The sequence below is a fragment of the Silene latifolia genome, chromosome 10 (assembly GCF_048544455.1).
Source record: "Silene latifolia isolate original U9 population chromosome 10, ASM4854445v1, whole genome shotgun sequence".
Taxonomy (NCBI): domain Eukaryota; kingdom Viridiplantae; phylum Streptophyta; class Magnoliopsida; order Caryophyllales; family Caryophyllaceae; genus Silene; species Silene latifolia.
Window position 1 is genome coordinate 79,013,350 of NC_133535.1, and position 15,510 is coordinate 79,028,859.

Consider the following 15,510-nt stretch of genomic DNA (forward strand, 5'->3'; position numbering starts at 1 on the left):
TAAGTGTTGTGGTGTAGGATTACCATTTGGTTGGTTCTCCTCGATTGGTACGGAATGTGATGAAAATTTAGGCATTTTGGGTTGATTTTGTAGTGGGTTTTATATTGGGTTGTCCTCTCCTTCTCTTGGAAAAGGTTTGGTAAACTCAATGTTATTTGGTTGAATGTCCACAATCTCTCCAATACCTTTCAAAGTACCTCTACCAACTCTTCTATTGTTGGTTAAGGTCCTTTCAATTTCGAAATCAATAGGTAAGAGATTACCTTGTGATCTCCTAGTCATGCAAAATATCAAACAACTCGAAAACAGTTAGAACAACCTTGAGGAGATTGACTTCCCCAAGGTGAAGAAAGACACAACTAAAAACAATTAACGAAAATCAAATCAAGTTAACACCGTCCCCGGCAACAGCGCCATTTTTGGCTCGGCTAAAACTTCGTCGTCAAAAGCTACCAACCTAAACAATATTTATAACTTTACAAACTACTCTTAGTAAAGAGGCAAGTAAAGGTTGGATCCCAAGGCACGGGTATTGATGTAGGATTTTCAATTGCAAATGGTCGTGTCTTAGGGTGTCACAATTTGGGGTTGAGATAGGAGATCAAATAAAACTAATCAACAATGAAATAAATGTCAGGTAAATAAATGTAGATCTAAACAATTGATTAAAAAAACTAGGGTGTCCTGGGTTCAAAGGAGATTCATGGGAGTTGATCATACAAACATATTCTCAAATTATAAGCAAGCAATTATTGTTGTGATGGGATCGAGTTGGTGTATAAGCTTACAATCCCTAGGAAGGTTTGGGTCCCGGAGCCGAATCGATTTGATTGTACAACACCTACAAGTCGACTTAGTCATTCCTATTCAACTATATACATGGTCTAATGAGACTCGAGTTGGTGTATAAGCTTACATGTCTCATTGAAAAGATAGGTAATGGGTAAAAAATGCAAGGATTCATAGGCTCGCATTTCATCAAACATAACATGTGCATAAGTTGAAATCATAACAAGCAAGCAAATAAATTATGAAAACATATTAGATTAAGCATGAATCATTCCCCATGTTGGTTTCCCCTAATTCCCCATTAAACCTAGCAAAGGAAACTACTCACTCATTATCAAGTTTAACATGCTAACAAGGTTGTCAATCATATTAACAAGGCAAAACATGATGAACAAGTAAGAAAGATTAACAATAATTAAAATAAGGATTAAGAGAATTATACCTATGGAGATTCCAAAATAATAATGCAAAGAATAATAGAAGTACTTGATGATCGATGGAAGGTTGTCAATCTCCCAATAAAACCCAAATAATCTTCTAATTACCCAAAATAAATGAAGAACAATAGAGAAAGTAAGAAGAGATTAAGATGTGATTAATATTTATAAATTCTATTACAACTAATTTGAGAGCATTAAGAATTAATTAAGATGGATTAAAGATTGATTAGGAGATGCTTCATAGATGATCCTAATCTAGGATCCTTTCATCATTGCCCATTTCACTTTATTATCTACATAGGCCTCTAGTGATGTCTTCTCTTTGATGCTTGGTCATTAGATGCGATTAATTTAGCTCCATTTCGCCATGTAAATGCATGGTTAGCACTCTTTTTCTACCAAGGGGACAAAACCTCAAGGAATATGCAAATGGCAAACTAAAGATAGTAAATGACCCAATTATGCACTAGAAAGCATGGGAACGAGGTTAATTCGGGGACTAAATATGCTCAAATATGAGTCACATCATCCGTTAATTGCCTTTCATCGTATATTAGTAGTTTAGCTAATCCTTTTATATTATAAGGGTCTTAGTTTAATTAATTAGCTTACTCGATGACGAGTAAGAGATAAGTGTGGGGAGATTTGATAACGCCTTATTTTACGTATTTTATCCCACACTTTGTCCCTTGTTGTATTGAATTAATAACTCGTGTTTGCGCTATTTATTTATTTTAGTGTCAAATAGTAATATTATCCAATTAGTTTTAAACAATGTTCTTTCATAAAATTTCTCAGAGATTTGGTACTGCTTCGATTCTTTATGTCATGTAGATACCGAGTTAAGTAAGAGAAAGTGAATAAGACAGAACAACACGAATAAGTATTCAAATACTAAGAGGTTGAAAGACGGACACGAGAGCAAAAGTGGACCAAACCCATCATCATTCTTATGCACTTCTTGGTTTTGTCAGATTTTAGTACTCCCACCCAAAATGAATGTGGGCTTTTTAATGGTTTTAAGTTGGCACTAGTGTACTCCATGTGGGCACTCACTGGAAATAATAAAAACATAAATACAAGAGCAAAATCCCATTATGCCATGGTGAATATAAAAATAAGGGCTTAACTTTGTTTGGTGGGGGACAGCCGTTTTCCAGAAGGCAGACGTAGGGCCTTCATTTTGGATTTTGTGGCGAGGCAGAGAACGTGAAATAGAGATTAGGAGTAGTAGGTAGATTGAGGTTAATTCTTTTGTTCATCAAAATAAAGAAATCCTTTCCTTCCTTCATTATTCTTAGATTAGATTAGTTTTATCTCTTCAAGTTTACAAATTTAACCCCGACATGTGTAAGTTACTTGATTAAATCTCTTAATTAGTTGTTGGAATGTTGATTAGGCATGATTGAAGGATTTGACTTGTTATAGTCTTATTTGTTGTTGTTGATTGACTTTTGACCCTTACCATTGGTAGGAACCTATTAGGTCGGGAGTGAGACCACCTCATTTGGACTAGTTGTCGACCTAGGTTGAACCCGAGAGGGAGAACCCAGGGAGGATGCCTTCAATCTTGAGTTAGAACTTGAACCTCAAGAGAGGGAGTGGGATGACTTGGAAACCAACGTGGGTTTAGTTACCTTGATCAATACTCGGATATTTGGGTATTGAATTAGGGAGTCCGATTTACGAACCCGAGCGGGAGGTTGGTCGGGGTGACTAGTGTCGTATTATGAGCCCGAGAGGGAGTTAGTAGGCGAATTAGAGGAGTTGTCCCTTAACACGTCTCCTTGACAACTAATTGACGGATTTATGATAGTAAATGAACATGTTGGTGGAGAAAATCGGATCCTAGGCCTTTCTTCATTGTTTAGACCATTATTATTTTTATTACTTGCTTTCTTACTTTAGTTGTCTTAGTTAGTTATTGTAACACCTCCCACTTACCAAGGAGCCTTAACAAAACCTTTCCCAGTAAGTAAGGGCTTTACCATCTCGGTTGCCCGAGTTAAGTATATCAAATAAACAATAACAGAACATTTATTAAGTGTCCTTTACAGAATAAACCAACGTGACAAGGATTACAACTCGAACAACTGAAGGACTACTAATCATGAGTGATAACGACAACTTGCTAAATAGCGTGATGACTCAAATCCCTTCCATGTCCCACAAGCAACATATCAATCATCACCTGCTAAACCGACTGCTCACCATCCCAGAATGGATCACCACAGTTTTGAAAACATAACACAAGGTCAGTCACATATATAACCAAGTAATAAAAATAACAGGACAACACCCAGGTCATGCAATACATATTCCTCCTAACTCCACCCATACCAGTAACCGACTATACACCAAAATATGTAGCCATGCCAGGCTCCCATCACAACAGGAGACTCACACCGCTAGTGGGGGCCGCAACCTTGCCCACCTAAGCCCCGACCATTGCAACCAGTGTATAACCCCATATCCATTAATGTGCACATCCTTCTTGTGACGGGAACCACAAGGGGCGAATCAAGGGCGTGAATCATTTTCCGATGATGACTCCACTCAGCCGAGGGTGCACCTCCCGAACCATAGACAAACAACAACCAATCCTAACATACAAGAAAGGCAATTTCAATAAAAATACTAATCATGCCAGTACATCCATCAACATCGTCTTAGATCAATTAAACAAGCAACTGATTAGGGAAACCCTACCTTTTCGCTATTCCATGAAAGGGCGTCCATCATACAAGTCAAGCAAGACTCCATGATGAACCCTACAAGTAACACCTAGATCCTCTCACTAAACTATTCAAGCTCTACTGAAATATAACAACTAAACACAAACTCACCATGAGACGCAAACCGATGCCAACGACGGCGACAACCCAATTCGATGACTTTATGTATAAACCGTCTCCCTTCTTGAGCTAGTGTTCAAGACCATATAAGAAGTATAGGATGAGGTGAAAGGATTGGGAGATATGGATTAGGTTAAGAAAGAGAAAGGAACCGTTGAAAAACTAAATTAGGTTTAAGACTCCGCGTTTTATACTAACGCGCTAACTGGCGAGATACTCGGTCGAGTATGGACATACCCACCCAAGTCTGACCTACTCGGTCGAGAATCATAACTACTCGGCCGAGTAACCCTAGCTAGGTCAAGTAAAAAGTAACGTTGGTCCACTACTCTCTCCCGTATGCTTTGATAAGGCTCTCCTTTGGTCAATAGGTCAGTCAACGGGTCCTTAACAGGGCGGGTATTACAATCTTCCCCTCTAAAAAGGAACTTCTTCCCCGAAGTTCGTCCCTCACTTCCCAAAGCAATACAACAAATCAATTCAAGGGATCACATAATACTCATTCGACATGCAAAACCACGTAAACATATGCAATACCAAATAACGTTAACATATACACGACAAGGTTATTATCATTACATTTCTAACACCACCACTTATCGTGACATGATTTTGACGACCATGAAGTAACTATGTTATTACTATGTGCAAAATACCAAACCATTTAGAAAACAAAGCTGATGTCATAAATAGATTAAGTTATGAAACGAAAGTTTAAATACTAAAAGCAACAATGTTAGAGAAGTTTCGCTAACTTTGCAATTCCTTTTGCCGCGATGTCATCTACCCCTCTAAAAAGGAACTTCCTCCCCAAAGATCACTCCCAAATAAAGAAATGAGATAATCATATATATGAACACATTGACCATGAAATCATATATAACTTGTTTCACAATTATAAGCATGTATTAGACATAAGTAGAACAACCATGTTCATGCAACTTAGAAATGAACTTTCTTGTAAACATCAAAGCTATGAAAGGTATATACAACACACACACACATACCAACAAGTACGACATTTATTATAAGATCGTTTATACTAATTCCCATATCATTTTCGTCTTAATTACGAGCCAAGCCGATGTACCATCATCATATAGGCCACACGCATACTATACCAGGCCCATACCGACACCAAGATGTCCATGATTATGTATAAACAAAACTAAAACAACTTAATTCTATCCTACTACAAGCTCAAAGCAACCACGGACATAACTACCAAACTATTCGGTCGAGACCAGCGAGTATTCGGTCGACTACTCGGTACTCGGCCGAGTATCAGGTGCTCAGTCGAGTTTTCCAGGACAGAATTTGATATTTCACATTCCACACTCATGACAAGAAAGATTCACCTGCAAAACACGTACCATGTCCACTACCAAATCAAAATCATGGTCTTAACGACCCTAACCAGACGGAGAAAACAAGTATTACCCTTATGGCCGCTTACAATTATCCAAAACAAATCAAATGGAAGTACGATAAAATTCCAACAAAATATCCAACAACAAGACCATATAAATCAAATCAGAGCTCAGATGTCTGCATCCTCATCCAAATCCTCACTACCACCTGTGCTAGATCTCCCCGCTCCCTGATAAGCTCCGGATGAGTAGCCACCACCGTCAGACCACCTCCCTGCCTCGTTTAGCTAGCTACCATAGTTGTCTCCCCATGGTTCTGTGAGAGAGCCATACCCGTAGCTCTCCGGTGATCTCCATGAGTTACGGTTCACCTCGTAGCTATGGAACACTCCGGTGTCATTCCCCGACCCCCTCCACCATATAGGTTGTGCCAACTCCGTCCATGTACCGTGGTTATAGACCATCTCACGCATGTTTTACATTACTAGAGTGGAACAGAACCAATCTGTGAGCTCACTGATCTGCATCCTAGGGTCGTGAGCTGTGGGATAGGGCGAGTACTAGATCGGGTAGAAACTAGGTGCGGTAAATAAAGGTCCAGTTTCCACCTCTCTAACCATCCTGCCTCCATGATTATCATGAGGTGTCGGGGCAGCCGTTTGCTTACTATAATCAAGGATCGTCTCTGGAAAATCTAGAAGGATAGCGGAGTCGATCAGTTAGTACTAGGGTTGAGGTCGAGGTTCTCCACTCCCCGGGTCATACTCTTCTAAGTGGTTGACCACCGATAGGTTCTCATGGTCAGGAAGTCTCATTCACTTGGTTCTATTCACCCTCCAAGCTAAAGTACCGACATCTAGCCTCTTAAGCCACTTGATGTGGCACCAGTATTGCGCATCGATAGTAGGAGCAGTCTAAAACAACCCGGTTCCCGATGCTGGCGGGGCCTCAAAGTTAGTTAGTCTCTGAGCTAAGCGGGTCACAACGGCTCCACAAGTAAGGTAGCGGCTTCTGCGAGCCATGAGTGCCAAGCTGGAGCACACAACCCCGGGAGCACTGTAGCAAAATGGTCAACGCTCAGCTCATGGTTGGTGTTCCGAAGACGGATACTAATTTTACCAATCACATCATATTTAAAAGAACTCAAGAACTCTAAGACAAGAAATGGGTAAGACTTCTTGCGAAGGTGGTACATCCCATCCATCCTCAAAATCTCGAATATATGCGATATATCCAAGTCCACCACCAAAGTTGCCAAAATATCAGGGTCCACACAACGAGTCGGTCTCATGGTTTGACTCATCAAGGCCACGAAAGCAGCCCATTTTTTGAAGCTAGCAAAAATTAACGATGGGTACTCGTATATTTGAGGGACAAGCGGTTCTTGGCTTGATTGCCCTACATCCATAGTGACATTAGCACGTGTCCGCTTCTTGGTAGGTGCTTTGGGTTTTGGCATGCTGCAAAAATACAACTTCAACAACAATTTTTCCGGAAATTATACCATAGTAAGGGCGATTTTTCAGTTTATACACTTTTAAGCCAGAGTTTTAAGACTGATTTTTTTTCTATAAAAAGGTATGAAACATCAACTTATTAGAGAATTACCACCAACAATTAAACCTTTAATAACATCCTAGAAGCAAATTAAGTGACCAAAAATAAAAGTTTTGGGGCAAAACCCTAGAACATTTTCGATACAAATTGGGATTTTTTAGCACAAAAACCATCTTTTCCCTGAGTAAATCGATAATTAAGAACAATTTGTACCAAGCTAGTACCATACAATCATAAATCCTTGAGTTATAAGAGCAAAATTTTCAGATTTGGGGCAAGTTTCTCAATTAACTTAATTAAAATAAAGAGTTTTAATAGTTGCATTACCTTAAGTCAGAATTTGAGTAGAAAGAGTAAAGGCAAGAGCAAATCAAAGAACAAGTTTAACAAAATCACCCAAGCTTATGTTTGAGAGAGTAAATTTTGATGAGAGTATGTGTAAAAATAAAGATATGAGGTGGAATATAGAGTTAAAAGAGCTTATAAAGTTTCCGGAAAAACACGAGCTGAACCGCGAATATTTGGAGTACTCGCCCGAGTACCGGGCCTACTCGGTCGAGTTGCCTCTACTCGATTGACTACTTCGTCTACTCGTTCCAGTACTCAGAGGTCAGTAGGTAGCCTAAAACACCAAATCTGAGTACTCGGCCGAGTGCCTATATACTAGGCCGACTTTCGCTTACTCGGTCAAGTATTCATTTCACTCGGTCGAGTGTACTTGTACAGTAATGGAAGTTAAAGATTTTATGAGTAATTCCCTGCAAAACAGTAAACATTTTTTTGGAGTTCCACTCATCCGGGACTCTTCATGCTTAGACTTTACTTCTATCAAATGTTAAGCAACTTATCAGCTACACACCCCATAACGACTCACTTACTCAACCCATATTATACTTCACTTAATTCCTCTAGCAGAAACTATTCCTGTTACAAGCACATATATCGTACTCAACTTGATTATATTACCAACAAGGCATAAGTCAATTCGTACGTCTACAAGCATCACTCCATTTAAGCATACATTGCTAACTCAAATCATTTATACTCCTTTCCATCTCTTTACATGCTATGACATTGCCATCTATCATTACTTCATTTGTCATATACAACCATACATAAAACTTTAAATCAATTACTCAGCTTATTCATACACACAGACACACAACATTACACCATACTTGCATTCTAACTATTTCAACCTTTGACTCTGACAGGAAGCAACCTTCAAGTAGACCACTTATCACACATTCAACACACACATATATCCTTATACGTTTACCCCACGTGACGTTGCTGGCTTGAGGATGATGTGGCCGGGATTCTAAGATAAGGGCCCCTTCTCACCCAAAACCTACATAAGAGAGCTCCCAAGACACATACACCAGGTTCATTTTAGTTTGACACCCTATATTCATTTGGTTCATTGGTTCAGGTTCTAAAATCGTTGGTCTGATATCATTTTATAACAACCTCACTTACCAAGGAGCCTTAACCAGACCTTCCCCAATAATTAAGGGCGTTACCATCTCGGTTTCCCGAGGTAAGTATATCAAATAAACAATAACATAACATTTATTAAGTGTCCTTTACAGAATAAAACCAATGTGACAAGGATTATAACTCCAACAACTGAAAGACTACTAAACATGAGTGACAGCGGCAACTTGCTAAACAGCTTGATGACTCGATTCCCTTCCATGTCCCGCAAATAATATATCAATCAACACCTACCAAACCTATTGCTCACCATCCCTGAATGGATCACCATAGTTTTGGAAACATAACACGAGGTCAGTCACTTGTATAACCAAGTAAGAAAAAAAAAACAGAACAACATCCAAGTCACGCAATACATATTCCTCCAAACTTCACCCATATCAGTAACCGATTACACACCCAAATATGTAGCCCTACCGGGCTCCCATCGCAATAGGAGACCCACACCGCCAGTGGGGGAACGCAGCCTTAACCACCTAAGCCCCGCTCATCGCAACGAGCGAATAACCCATTTTCATTAATGTGCACATATCCCTTGTGACGGGAACCACAAGGGGCGAATCAAAGGCGTGAAGCCATTCCCGACGATGACTCCACTCAGCTGAGGGTGCACCTCGCGAACCATAGACAAACAACAACCAGGCTTAACATCCAAGAAAGAAAATTTCAATAAAAATACTAATCATACCAATACATCCATCAACATCGTCTTAAATTTAATAAACATGCAACTGAGTATGGAAACCCTACCTTTTCGCTATTCCATGAAACTGCGTCCATCATACAAGTCAAGCAAGACTCCATGACGAATCATACAAGTAACACCCAGATCCTATCAATAAACTATTCAAGCTCTACTGAATGATAACAACTAAACACAAACTCACCTTGAGACGCAAACCGTTGCCAACGACGGCAACAACCCCACTCGATGACTTCATGCATAAATCGTCTTCCTTCTTGGGCTAGTGTTCAAGACCATATAAGAAGAATAGCGTGAGGTGAGAGGATTGGGAGAGAGGGATTAGGTTTAGAAAGAGAAAGGAACCGTTGAAAAAATGAATTAGGTTTAAGACTCTGCGTTTATACTAACTCGCTGACTGATGAGGGACTCGGTCGAATATGGACATACTCGGTCGAGTATCATAACTACTCGGCCGAGTAACCTTAGATCGGTCGAGTAACAAGTTATGTTAGTCCACTACTCTCTCTCGTATCTCTTGGTAAGGCTCTCCTTTGGTCAATAGGTCAGTCAACGGGTCCCTAATAAGGCGGGTATTACAGTTATTAATTTAGTCAATTAGTTTAATATCAATCAATTTCATGATTCACATAGCTAACTCAGAATTTAAGACAAAACTAGTACTCAAATTTGATCTCCTTGTGGTTCGACCACGACTACCCTACTAGATTAGTTGTGTTAATTGTTTGATTGGAGGAGTGTGACAAACCCCACTATCAGGCACCTATCAGCGGATGATAAGCTACGGCCAAGTGTCAGCAGATAATGAATTTTGGACCAATGCCAACAGATGGTAAACTTTGGGCAAGCGTCAGCAGTTGCCGAACTACGACACAGGTTTGATTCCATCAGAAACAGATATGTAGGCGTCTAAGGATCAGACTCAACCCACCTTTTATCCAAAATGTCAGGTCGATGACTAGTGTCGATGAAAATGATAGGAATGGGTCGATGACTGATATCGATGTAATAATTGCGAAGGTAAGGCATCCTGAACCGTGCTTCAGGTATGATCTTTGCCTATGGCTGGCGAGCTTATATACGCAAGTCTAATGGACTATAAATGACCCATGGAATCCTCAGGTCAATTGACTTGGGGTATACTTTGACTTTCACCTTGTCAAAGCCTCGCTCAAAGTGGTGACTCTGTAGATACCCGTATCTGTCGATATTGGAATTTGCAGAAAACACGACAATAATGATAGAATGATAGGCTATCACACACTTAACAAAAATACCCTAAACTTGGCTAACAAATAAATGAAGTAAAGTAGGTGTTGAGCACAGGAGATGGGAGTTGCATAGTGAAATGCTATAAATAGAATTCTATTAAGGTCGGTTACGATTGTTGTTTGGTTTGGTTGGTAAAACTTGTGATAAAATGAAGCAAAATTAATAATGATAAAAGTGTCTAGGAGAGTTGGGTCACACATGCAATTATGTAAATGCTCATGTAAAACAAGGAATTGAATGATAATTGTTTAGGTCTAATGACAACCACCTCTCGCCTTATTGCCAACCATTGAATGGGTTCTGGCGAGCTCTCGCTATTACTAGATCGGTCTACTAAAACGTGATTAGTCTAATTCAATTTCGCGCCTCTCATCTTTTACAAGTGAATTGACAAATTTAATCTAAGATAGTGATCAATTGTCAAAGACTAGCAAATAAAACAAGCATGTGATAGAAATTATTAAAAGATATTATAGCATCCTAATTCAATATTTACAAGTACTACTTATGCATGGCTTCCCTAATCACTAGACAAAATAGACTACGCATTTACAAGTACTACTTATGCATGGCTCCCCTAATCCCTAAACAAAATAGACTACTCACACATATTGAAAACTAAACTAATAGCATATTTTATGATAAACATGATGATAATAAAATTATAACTAAATGAATAGTTTTTTTGTAACGAGGAACATCTCTCATTAGCAGCCTATGGCGATACACTTTTGAGAGACTAAATCCCGAGAGATACGCGATAGCACGGTAAGCCGGCACTCTCTTTTAACAGACCCCGAAGATCTCCATGCAATAACCGCATATTGCTCATGCAGGGAGTCGAACCCGGGACCTTGCAATTCATGCCATTGCATGCTTTGAGGATGACCCGCGCTCCACTGCACTCACGACACGTGGTTTATTAAATTAATATTTAAGAGTTAGAATAATGCTAAATGATATCAATAATATAAATAATTAAAAGTGATGTTTAACAAAATAACTAGATAATGATAATAAAATGTGATTAACAAAATGACTATGATGAAATATATATATATATGTATATGAAATTTCTAGAGAAAAATTATAATGATAATAACTTAGTAATAAAATGTAGTCAACTATTATGCTAATAACAATAATGAAAACAATGAGACAACGAAAATGACTAATGAATTAATAAAATAATACTAGAAATGAAATTACCGTAACAAACGAAATGGAACTTTGAATAAGAAGAACACAAAAAAAAAACAAATAACTTCAATTGAAAGCTTGAATTAATAACTTGAAATGCTAAAGGAAATTGTTTATAACAACAAGGAAATGCTTATGGGAATTCTAAACTATTCTTAAAACTGAAGTTTTTGTGTGCTTATGCGTATGAAAGTATCTCTTAAAGGATGGATTTGACCCCCCTAATATAGAACTAAAGGGATGAAACGTAAAAATCATAAATGAAGGTGACCCCGATCGGGGACACCTCACCCCATTTGGGGACGTGGTAATCCGGATTTTCCCCTTTAATTATTGATTAATTGGCATAGGGAATCCAATGAACTGTCTTAATACCCCTTAATTCCTTCGACTTAATGCACAATTGGGAATCCTAAGCTTGCAGCTTCACTTGAATATATGTACTTTATTTGGGCTTTCATTTTCATTTCTTTACTTGTGCATCAACCCAAGTTTGTTTCATGCTCTGGATTTTCCAATTCTTCCCAAAATGTCCTTCTATGGTCAAGTTTTGTTTCTATTAGCTTTTTGAACTTTGGTGCGTGCTAATTTGACGGGAAAAAGCTATTGAATGCTTCCTTTCCTACAAAATGCAATGAGTACTAACAAAAACGCCTAGAACACGGAATTAGCTCACAAATACACATAAAATGTGCAATAATCAAATAAAATCGAGCTAAAATATGGAGTACAATCATATATAAACACATCATAGTTTCCCAAGATAAACCCTTGCTTGTCCTCAAGCAAGCAAACAAATCCCTTCAAATGTATAATCCCAAAATAAGCGACAAGCATAATGACTCAAATCCCCAAACAACATGGGCATAAGGATAATGCATTAACATGGATGAGATTTACATGGCGGCGTAGCATGAATGACTTCAAATGAACTTTTTGGCCCTTGCATGATCTTTTGACTTTGGACTCTCACTATTCACTCAATACTCATTTATATGTGAAAGGATATTTGTGTCAGTAGAACTCACCTATCCTCGACTCATGAGAGTGTGCCCGCAATCTAATATGGTAGTCATTTCAAAACCATAAGTCAAAACATTCAAATACAAGCATTTAAGAAGCCAATGGGTAAGAAGAAGGCAATAGGCAATGGGTAATAAGGGGGATCATATGAATTATGGAATGTGGAGCTAAGTCAAGCTAGCAACAACAAAGTTAAAGGATGCGCAATCCCTAATCAAAAATTAAACCCAACATTAGAAGTCAAAAACAACAACATAATGACCTTTTTCAATACAAACCATAATAATACTCCCCCAAATTCATGAATGATAATATGCGAGCTTCTTAACACAATCTCTTCTTCTTCTCTTTTTCTTATTCAAATCATGCTTCTCTTTTTTGTCTTTTCTTTTCTTCACATCTTTCTTTTCAATATCCATTTTTTTCTCTCTTCTTTTTTTCAACTTTCATTTCACTTCAACTTTTCTTTCATAATCAAATGAAACGGAAATAGCAGTTCTGTCTAACCAAGCTCACAATGACACGATCAAAGCATATCCCAAATGGGCACCCTAACACCAATGACATAACTACTAGCATAACAAGGTAGACATGTATAAAATGTAGTTGGGCAAGTTGTAAACATATGTAACACCCCGTATTTTATAATAATATTTTATTATAAAAGTATTTTATTAAATTAATTATTTCGGAATTTAATAATGTATTTTGAATATTTATATTTATCGCTTCCGTTCTATATTTTATTATTTATCGTTTTAATCTACTTTTGATTGGGTTAAAATGTCCGTGGACGATTTTACTATTTCAATTTAATAACTACTTTTCTATTCAAAGGCCTCCTTGCGTTTTAATATGGTCCAATCCAATTTATAATCACATAATCCATTGTATGAGCTAAAGGACCCAAAGTCAACTTATTAACCCCTTTATAAATATAAAAGCTTAAGCTCACAGGTAGGTTGCTCAACCTATTTTCTCACGCTCAAGTGCCGCAGCACGTCCACTTCTTCGTTCTCTATTTTGTTCACTTTTCTCCCTTTGACTCCATTGTTTTACATCTTTTTTTCTTCCAAACTCATCGCAAATTATATTTTCACAATCCTTGCTCTTATCTTTACAACATATTTATCTCCAAATATTTTTAATGGGGATTATTTGTATGGACCTTTAGACCTACGTTATGAGTCTCTTATTTTAATAGGTAAAGAAGAAGAAAAGCCTTTCATGGCATTTTTAAAGGTTTCGATTTGTGCCTTTCTTTAAAGTTGATTTTTGAGGATTTTGACACGTGTTGGAGACAAGGCTTTGTTGGTCGTTTTCTTTATGGAGGTTTAATTGCTAATAAGGTAACCAGGTGTTTCTCTTTTAATTGTGATTATGCCAATTGATGTAATTAATATGATTTAATGATTGTTTTGTATGATTGGTACATGTTTGATTGTTTATTGGCATGTTAATTACGTTTTGGCATGATTGTATATGAATTATATATCATATGTTGCTTATGCGTTAAATATGGGTGTCATAAGTGCAATTAGGGTTTACAAATGAACCCTAGTGGCGGCATGATAGGCGGCCAAGAGTGATCTCCAAAGTTATAGGTAAAGCTAGTATAACCTTGATGATGATTCGAGTGTTATAGCTGAAAGTAATACAACTTTGGGTTGTTAGTCTAATTATGGTCGTTTGAGGTATAACCTTGAAAATATGAATCCAGGTTATAGCTAAATCTACTATAACATTGAAGTACGAGTTAAGGTTATAGCTGTAACTAATGTAACCCTGGGATTATAGCTCAAGGTTATGGTTGACGCTAGTATAACTTTGAGTTTTGTGTCAAGGTTAGGGTAGAGGTTACTATAACTTCAAAGGTATTTGTTGAAGTTATAATCGAAGTTAGTATAACCTCATATCGAAAGTTCATGTTATGGTTAAGGTTATTATAACATTGATCGTGGTACTTGTTTCATATGTTACGTGATGTTCAGTTGTCATTATATAATGCTATGTTGCATACATTGTTTATCACTCTTGTTCATATGGTTGTAGGATAGTTAGTTATATTATCCTATGATTTGATAGTGATGTTATTCACATGCATGTATGGTCAGTTATACTATGCATTGTCTGTGGGCAGGTTGTATAGATGACGTGAGATATCAGTTATATACCGAACAGAATGAACTAATGCAACCCTTCGGTGTCTGTTGTGTGGTCTATGGTCGGGGGGGTAATGGAGGCAGTTGTTATACACTCTATTCCCCGAGTGTTGTTTGGTGTACAGTTATTGCATCGAGAGTCTGGCCAGGTCTTAGAAATATAGGCAGTGGTTATACGCTATACATAGTACCTTGGATGAAGTTGTTATACGGTCCACATCGATAGAGGCAGTTGTTATATGCTCCGATCAGTTCAGAGGCAGTTGTTATACGCTCTGAAAGTTAGAAGCATTTGTTATACGCTCTAATGGCGTTCACTTTATACACCGTGCTTGTGACTAGAGGCAGTTGTTATACGCTCTCGAAGGTTGTTGGTTTGGTAACATGGTACATGGTCATAATGGTTCTATGATGTGCATGATGTCCTAATGTGGTGTATGTTATGCGTCGTCACATGCTGATTGACTTGGAGTCAATATATCGAATAATTATCTTCTTATGCCAATGTTTGGTAGTGAGTTGTTATCAAGTTTTCATGAGTATAGATGGTCTCACATGTTTACTAGTTTTGCATTTCAATTGTTAATTATTGTTAGTTATATTCAATTGTTTTAAACATGACTGGGAGAGCATCTAGTTACT

The 15,510-nt window shown here is 37.9% G+C and overlaps 1 long non-coding RNA gene across 1 annotated transcript in view; it reads left to right on the plus strand.

The window, feature by feature from the left end:
• Positions 1 to 15,510, plus strand: part of LOC141609044 (uncharacterized) — a 174,226-nt gene that overhangs the window by 146,427 nt on the left and 12,289 nt on the right. The window lies entirely within an intron of this gene.